Genomic DNA, 7,480 nt, shown 5'->3' on the forward strand with positions numbered 1-7,480 from the left:
ACTTTCCTTTTTACAATGCAGATTGTCTACATAAAATAAGCAGGAAAATAATGTTATAACAATATTGTTAAATATAAAATTAAATGAAAAGCCTTACATCATGTATAAAGAACAATTTATGACTGACTGAGTGCGTGAGTAAGAGGGGTTTTGTCATTAACTGGCCCCTCCCTGTCTCACCCAGTCATCACTCTGTCCCTCAGTCGTCCCTGGGTTTGTTTGGAGCTGTCATAACAACCTGTGATTCGTCAGCCATTCCTCAATGTCTATGTTAATATTACACTCTGCCCTCAAATGTCCACAGGCTCCCATTTTTTGTTTTTCTAATTATCGATCTGCTCGCTGTCATGGTGACCCCTGAGGGAAGAATCCATGTGGAGGCGAAATGGAGCCCAGAGTTGGCAGTGAGCGAACAAGTCCAGCGCACGAAAAGGGGAAATGCAATAAATTCCACTGTGCTCCCCTCAGAGAAACAGGGCTGGTGCGCAAGCTGCACGAAAACCCTCATCTGGACAACAAACAAAGCACATAGATGACGTTTTTTTTTTTTACAATGACATCCACAGGAGTCTGTGACTTTGTTTGGCATCTACACTGGGTGATTTAATTAGTAGCCTATATAGAGATGATCAGTCATGAAAAATGAATGTGTTCATCCTTTTGACTTATTTTAAGTATCTTTAATTTAAAATGGTATTTCAAATTAATTAATTTTTAAATATCAATGTAATTTTTTTAATAATCACAGTCTATTTTGTTTTAATGTCTGGTCAGTGGGCGTCTCTCTCTCTTTTTCTCTTATGTAGCATTGGAAAGTCTAATTGATTTGAGTGAATTATCTTTTTTGATTCATTTTTACTCTTGAGAATTGGTTCGTCCTAAATGATCCTCTCCCTCATGGAACATTGGAATTTCATTTGGTGAATCGGTTTCGCAAAAATGATTCACTGATTCGACTCCGTGTATGTAGGCTAGTTATGTTCCACTTATGTAAATAAGAGTGTTTTTGTTGTATTTAGTATTAATTTGCCTGTTCAGGTTTGATATCAGCCTAACTGAGCTCATTCAAATGTTCATTCATTCAAAATCTGTCATTGTTTTTGTCCCAGCAAAAATTCAGCTCAGATTATAAATATTATTTTTTATTTATAAAACCAATTTTCAACATTATAATAGTTTTTTTTTATATCTTCTGCATCTGAGAAAGAAGGATTCTAGTACAAGACATGAAAGTACAGTTGGATTTCCTTTGTTTCTGAAACCACTGATTCTAGGGAAACCTAAGAATTGCTCCATCCCTGGAAGCCAAAACAGGTCCACTGGCTTATAAACCCTGTCTGAAGATATTCTTGAACATTTCAGTGTAATATTTCATTAATTCAAAAGGCGGTGGAATGCTTTTCATTAAATGCAGACAGATGGTTACTAGGTTTTCCCTTAGTGTAAGAGTTGAATATGAACCAAGACTTCATGCTCACCTGTGGCTTTTGGGGCCGCTTTCTTTCAATGAATGCCAATATAAAAACATCAACAAACTGAGTTTTAAATACTTGCACATATCTTTATGAGCCAAATTATTTACAAGCCTCACGGGATACATGCTTGAAAAATTGTAGAATTTATTCATAGGCCCTTGTAAATAACTAGTCTTATATAAATATAGGCCTACTTTTGATTAATAATGTTAAACAAAGCCTAATATCTCAAAAGTCACGTCTATAAATTTTAAAACAGGCTCCAGATGTGCTGAACTTGAGTTAAAATTATTAATAAACATGTTTGATACAATATTACAGACTCAAGGAATGTTATGTTCATTAATGTGAATGGGAACGCAGTTTTAGCTGTGCAGTTCTGTACATCCGGACTATGATCCAGTTTTTAAACTCCAGTCAATCCCTGATTTTACATCAAAGCCTGCAGGCGGATGGCTGAATGTTTTGTTGATCATAAATTATTACTTTGTTAGTCTACATTCATGGATTGTGTAGGCTATAGGCAGTGGCAACACTCAAGAAGATGAATATTTCATCTCAGTGAGAAAGAATTGACTTCTGGGTTAGTTAGAAAATTACATGGACAGGATCCAAAAACGTAATGCCCTATAATAGCATGAAACATTACTCTTTTCTTAAGGATATTTCTTTACGTTACTTAGCGCTGATGTGCACACAAATATGGTGCAGTCTATAATAAGCCAATTCATTCGGGAATTTAACTGGCAGCATATATGGGCAAAGAAATAAATGCTCGCAACTTTTCACTTGGAGTCACACAGAACACATTTTTGCATTCAACTGAGCTGCTTTTCCGTTGTTTTTCTGCATGCTCAAGTCTAGACAGACATCTTTGATCGTTTTGCTCACTTTTGCAGTTTTGCTCACGACGCGGAGTTCTAAAGACGTGGCGTTAAAAGTTAAAAGATGTTCAAACGCATCTCTAGATCTTTTTCCACATTTAAATGCAAAAACACATTCTGGGTGAATGGCCCCTAAAGTTATAATGCATATATAATGCATTTTGCACTGCTTTTAAATTGATTTTCTAGACAAACATGCGCTATGTTGATGCATACTTTAGGCCTATGTGAAGTTAAAAGTTCAACTCGCATTTCATAAATGCAAGAACGTGTTCTGAACGACCATTAAAGGGATATTTTTTATATATCTTCACAAAAGAAGATATTTTGAAGAATGTCCGAAACCAAACAGTTGATGAGCCCCATTTACTTTTTTGCACATACTAAAAAGTCAATAGGGTCTATAAACTGTTTGGTTGCCCATATTCTTCCAAATATCTTCTTTTTTGTTCAGCAGAAGAAAGAAATTATATATGAACTCTCAAAATAAATGAGTGTCATAGGATATCAGATCCTCCCTTAAACATAAAACATTGTCTACTTTGAAAATCGCATACTTCCCTACTATATACTGTAGTAGGCGAAAAACAGTATGTGACAAAAGAAGTACTGTATGTCCGAATTTTTACAGTATAAGAGTATGCAAAAAGTATCCAGTGACCTCTTCCAGCGAGATTCTAAAGTGTGCATACAAAGGACACTTTATTATCCCATGTGGCCACGGGAGAGGATTTATGAATGGCAGTGAAGAGACGTAACTGACGAATGTAGTAAGCTACGTATAGATTACATTCATACTACACACACTCATATAGAACTTACTTTTTTTGCGGTCATAGTTACTTACTCTAAATAAGTACCAATGAGTATGCGATTTTGGACGCAGCCATGGGAGGAAATCAATCTTACCTTTCCTTCATCAAAATTAAACAAAACAGTAGTAGATGATACATTTAAGCTATTTTACAGTATTTTTATTGACATTAATACCTTACCTTTGTTTAATAAAGCATAGGCTACTTAAAACAGACAACTGAGCAGAATAAATGCTTGCACTGCTCTGTTCTGGACTCTCTTCTCCTGTGTCTCTTTCTTCTTCTGTCTTTGCAAGCATCTGTATGTATGTGTGTACATGTGCTATGTGCGTGCACATGTCAGTGTGTGTGCCAGTAGAGAAAATTAAAGGCAGACTTTCCGTGGCAGGCGTCATCCCCAAATTGCACATTTGGTGGGGAATTTGACCTGGCTCTAGATGTGACAAAAATATTCATTTCACCATGTATATACCCCTGCACCCTCATTTACACACAGTAGAGATAATTCTGAAATAGAAAACCTACCCCAAACTAACACAGAGAGAAAAGAAGAGTGATTGTGAGAGAGAGAGAGAGAAAAAAAAGATTTATCCCAGTTTTGGAAGATAAAAACCATTGGTAAGCAGATCTAAGCATCGGCTGTTTGGATAAGATATGATATACTGAGGCTTTAATAAAGATTAATGACTGTAAAGTTAAAAGAATAGACTCTTCTATGTAATATAAAGCGAACTGTTACTTAAAGTGTAGGGGGATTCTTAAAACAAAAGCTCTTGATCTTTTCTTTTGATGCTTATGTTTGCTGTGGGTCTCCAGCTGACCTCATACCTTGTATTTCTATCGCTTTTGTCTTGGTAACTTTGATTTCTTTTCCTACACAAGTAAGCATTTAAGTCTGAAACTGCATAGCGTTAGTCATCATAATCCTAATGAATGGCTTCCCTTTGTAGGACCTTTGATGAAGAACTAATCATATGTCTGAATTAACATCTTAAATTATCCTCTCCAGGAATGACCTTTCTTTTAAAACCTGAGGAAATGGTGTGACACAACCTATTTACGTTGTCCTGCGGTTTTAAACGGCACTAGGGAGATTCGGGTGCACGCTGGTTGTTGACCTTTGTGTTTGACTCGGGCGCCATTGTCACAGCACTGCTTCCTTTCCAGCAGGCCGGCGCCGCTGGGACTTTCTGTCATCTTGGCCCTGCTTGCAAGAGTAATGAAAGCAGGAAGTTATCCAGCTCAAATTAGTGATAGTTTAAACACAGAGGTCAGCCTAAACAACCCGTTCCACACTTCTTGAATATATCAGCAAATGACAAGGCCTCAGATCCTGTCAGCAAGGTAAAGTGGGAACTTCAGGTTTGATCTTGTTTGAGAAATACTTTTTCTCTCCATTTTGGTAATATGCTAACATTTTTGTGAGAACAGCAACTTTTTTTTATGTAAAAAGGAAGAGTGCTTGTATTAGACTAGGTATCTTGGAATGGACCTTGTAGTTTCCATTCAAGCTTTCCCAGTGCTGGCGAAGCATAGCATAAATAAATGTTATTTCTAGCAACTTCCTTTCAATAAAAGTCTACTCATTCAGTTGAATATTTTTGCTACTGGTATAAAAGGGCCAAGTGCATCTGTAATTACTCCACAGGATGTTGCTCATGAGCTTGTCATCTGTCATGTGTTTGTTGAGTCTATGGAGATATTTACATCTGTCAGATAACAGTACATTAACATGCCATTCATAATATTTGAGAAAAGTATTAATTCTTCATGTGAAACCCACTCAATATTTTATCCTTTGATTTAAAGAAAGGGTAGGCAATTTCGGAGAGACTAGCAATAGCAAGCTAGCTTTGAAAGCATAAGATCCCGCCCTCCCTTAGAGCGTCTCCAAAGCCACGCCTCCTTTAGAACATATTAACTCACACAGCAGAGTCTGCAAAGCATTAAATAACCTCATGTCTCAAAGCACATAACATTACAATAATAATGAACGTAAACAGAGCTCTAGATGCACCACATGACTACTGCAGATTCATTTCACCGTTGATATTGTTGACATAGAAATGCATAAATCTGAGTCTGAGGATGTGAACAGCCTCGGGTAGAATGTCACGGGTTGCCATCTTGTAATTACAGTTATGACATGCCGTGAACGCAGCATAAACTTGTTGTTTTGGTTCAGGAGGAACTGTAAAAGACAGCTGTTGTTTGTTTTTGGCACTCGTTGTGACTGTCTGTCTACAACTCTGTATAGCCTTACAGAACATGCTAATGTGGCGCGAGCATGTGCAGAGGGATGGAAATACATATGTTGACAGGCAGGAAGGACACCGTATCATTGCATTCGGACCGAATGCAATGATTGGACAAACATTGTTTGGTCCTGAGACTTCCACAGAAGATATGTACATACTTTTAATATTTAGACCACTTCTATTATTGATTGCTATCAGGATGTGAAGAGTGTTTCAACCAGTATAACAAAGTTATTATAAAAAAATGGCCTACCCTAGCTTTAATTTCTAATCACATATTCATACGGTAGACCTGCTGTTCATTGACCCCTTCAAGGTCAACTAAATGGTTAACTGTATTCCATTAGGTTTTAAAAAAAATTAAATGCAATGCCAAGCCACACAGAAGGAAAGACAGATTTTTGCTCTGAAGTAATTTGGCAAGAGGGAAAGATGTTTTGGTCTGCATTTCTTCTCTGTTCCTCACTCCAGAACAGAGAGAGTTGAAAGCTGTCACCAGGCTAGGCCAGGGCTCACATGTGTTTTGCTCTGAGCCATGTAAACCCAAAACCCCAATCCACTTCTCCATTGCCCCATTTATAAATAAAAGCCTTTTAACAGTACATATTTTAAATTGTTCAGCTGTTGAGGGAATAGATGTGACTTTTCGTGCTGGGGGAAGCTGAAGTTGATTATATGGTGATGATGAAGAAGACAGATGTCACATCAGCCACCAGACTTGTGCGCGCTGGTGGTTTGTTTTAGAGATAGAAATGAAAATACATATTCATCCAAGCCTGAGATATCCAAACAGCCAGTTAACATCCCCCAAATCTAGTGTATATAATAATTAGCATCTTTTGAAATTGTAGAGACAACCTGTAATTACAGACACAGTAAAAGCGCCGCAAATTAGAAAGCTGCCACAGGGGAGTCACTCTCTCTGATTTCAGCAAGTTTGCGTGAGGTCAAGGTAAAAAATAAAAACACTAGAAGAGTGCCAGTATGTTTCTTTATTTAAATTCTTAGATCAATCAAATAATGCTACAAATATAAAAAAAACATTTATTAAAACTAGTTATTATTTAACACAGTTAATAGGCTACCTCTTGATGCTGTTTTTATTTTACTCACAATATAGCCTACTCATTTTTTTAATTCACACCATTAAGCATCAGGTGAGTTGAATTTTTTTTTCAGTATTGTTGGTCTTTTTCCCAGCATGCACTGGGGCACAATTAATATGTCTGCATTGTTTGACCATTGTTTGTCACGTTAATTATTAATTAAGTGTGTATACATTCTAAAAATCGTCTCATATATAACACAGGTAATGACTTTTAGTTAAATAACAGTTAACTTACTTTACTTGGGTAACTACGGTGGCCCAGTAGTGCACAACACAACGAAATTTAAAAAGCAAACATAAGTTAACAACACAACGAAATGAAATGAATCCACAACACAACGGGGATGAGCCACAACACAACGGAAAATGTAGCTGCTACAACACAACGAAATAAAGCCGCAACAACGGAAATGCTCACGACCACCAGAGGAGAGCTCTCGGAGCGCGATAAAGTTATTTGTTAAAGCCATTGTCGGCAGTCTTAATATATCAATACCACGATTAGTTTTAACAGTATGTAACCATTGTATATCGACATAAAATATATTTCAAAATCACCTACATTAATTATAGCTGCGTATTTATACTCGAGAACGCTTTGACGCGCTTCCACTGCGCATGATCCCTAAGGGAACGTCTGGCAAGTCCATCAAGTGGTTAAAACGTATAATTTATTATAATATAATTTGATAAATAAAAACCATTGTTGTAAGTCAGTCTGGTTAATAGGAACTACAACCTTTGAAACATGATAAAATAAAAATAAACTTTTATTATATTACAGAATAAAAAATAATTGTTTACTGTAGACTAAATACATGAAGGTAGGTATTGGAAAAAAAGTCGGCTGTAGTAAGTCAGCCTACTAGCAATACAATCAAGCTTTAGATTTTGAACGTATGTTTTTGAATGTTAAAAGTAATTTTAATTAATTCAAATG

This window comes from Siphateles boraxobius, unplaced genomic scaffold, assembly GCF_051911475.1.
Source record: "Siphateles boraxobius isolate OS27281-9 unplaced genomic scaffold, OSU_SipBor_1 8, whole genome shotgun sequence".
NCBI classification, from domain to species: domain Eukaryota; kingdom Metazoa; phylum Chordata; class Actinopteri; order Cypriniformes; family Leuciscidae; genus Siphateles; species Siphateles boraxobius.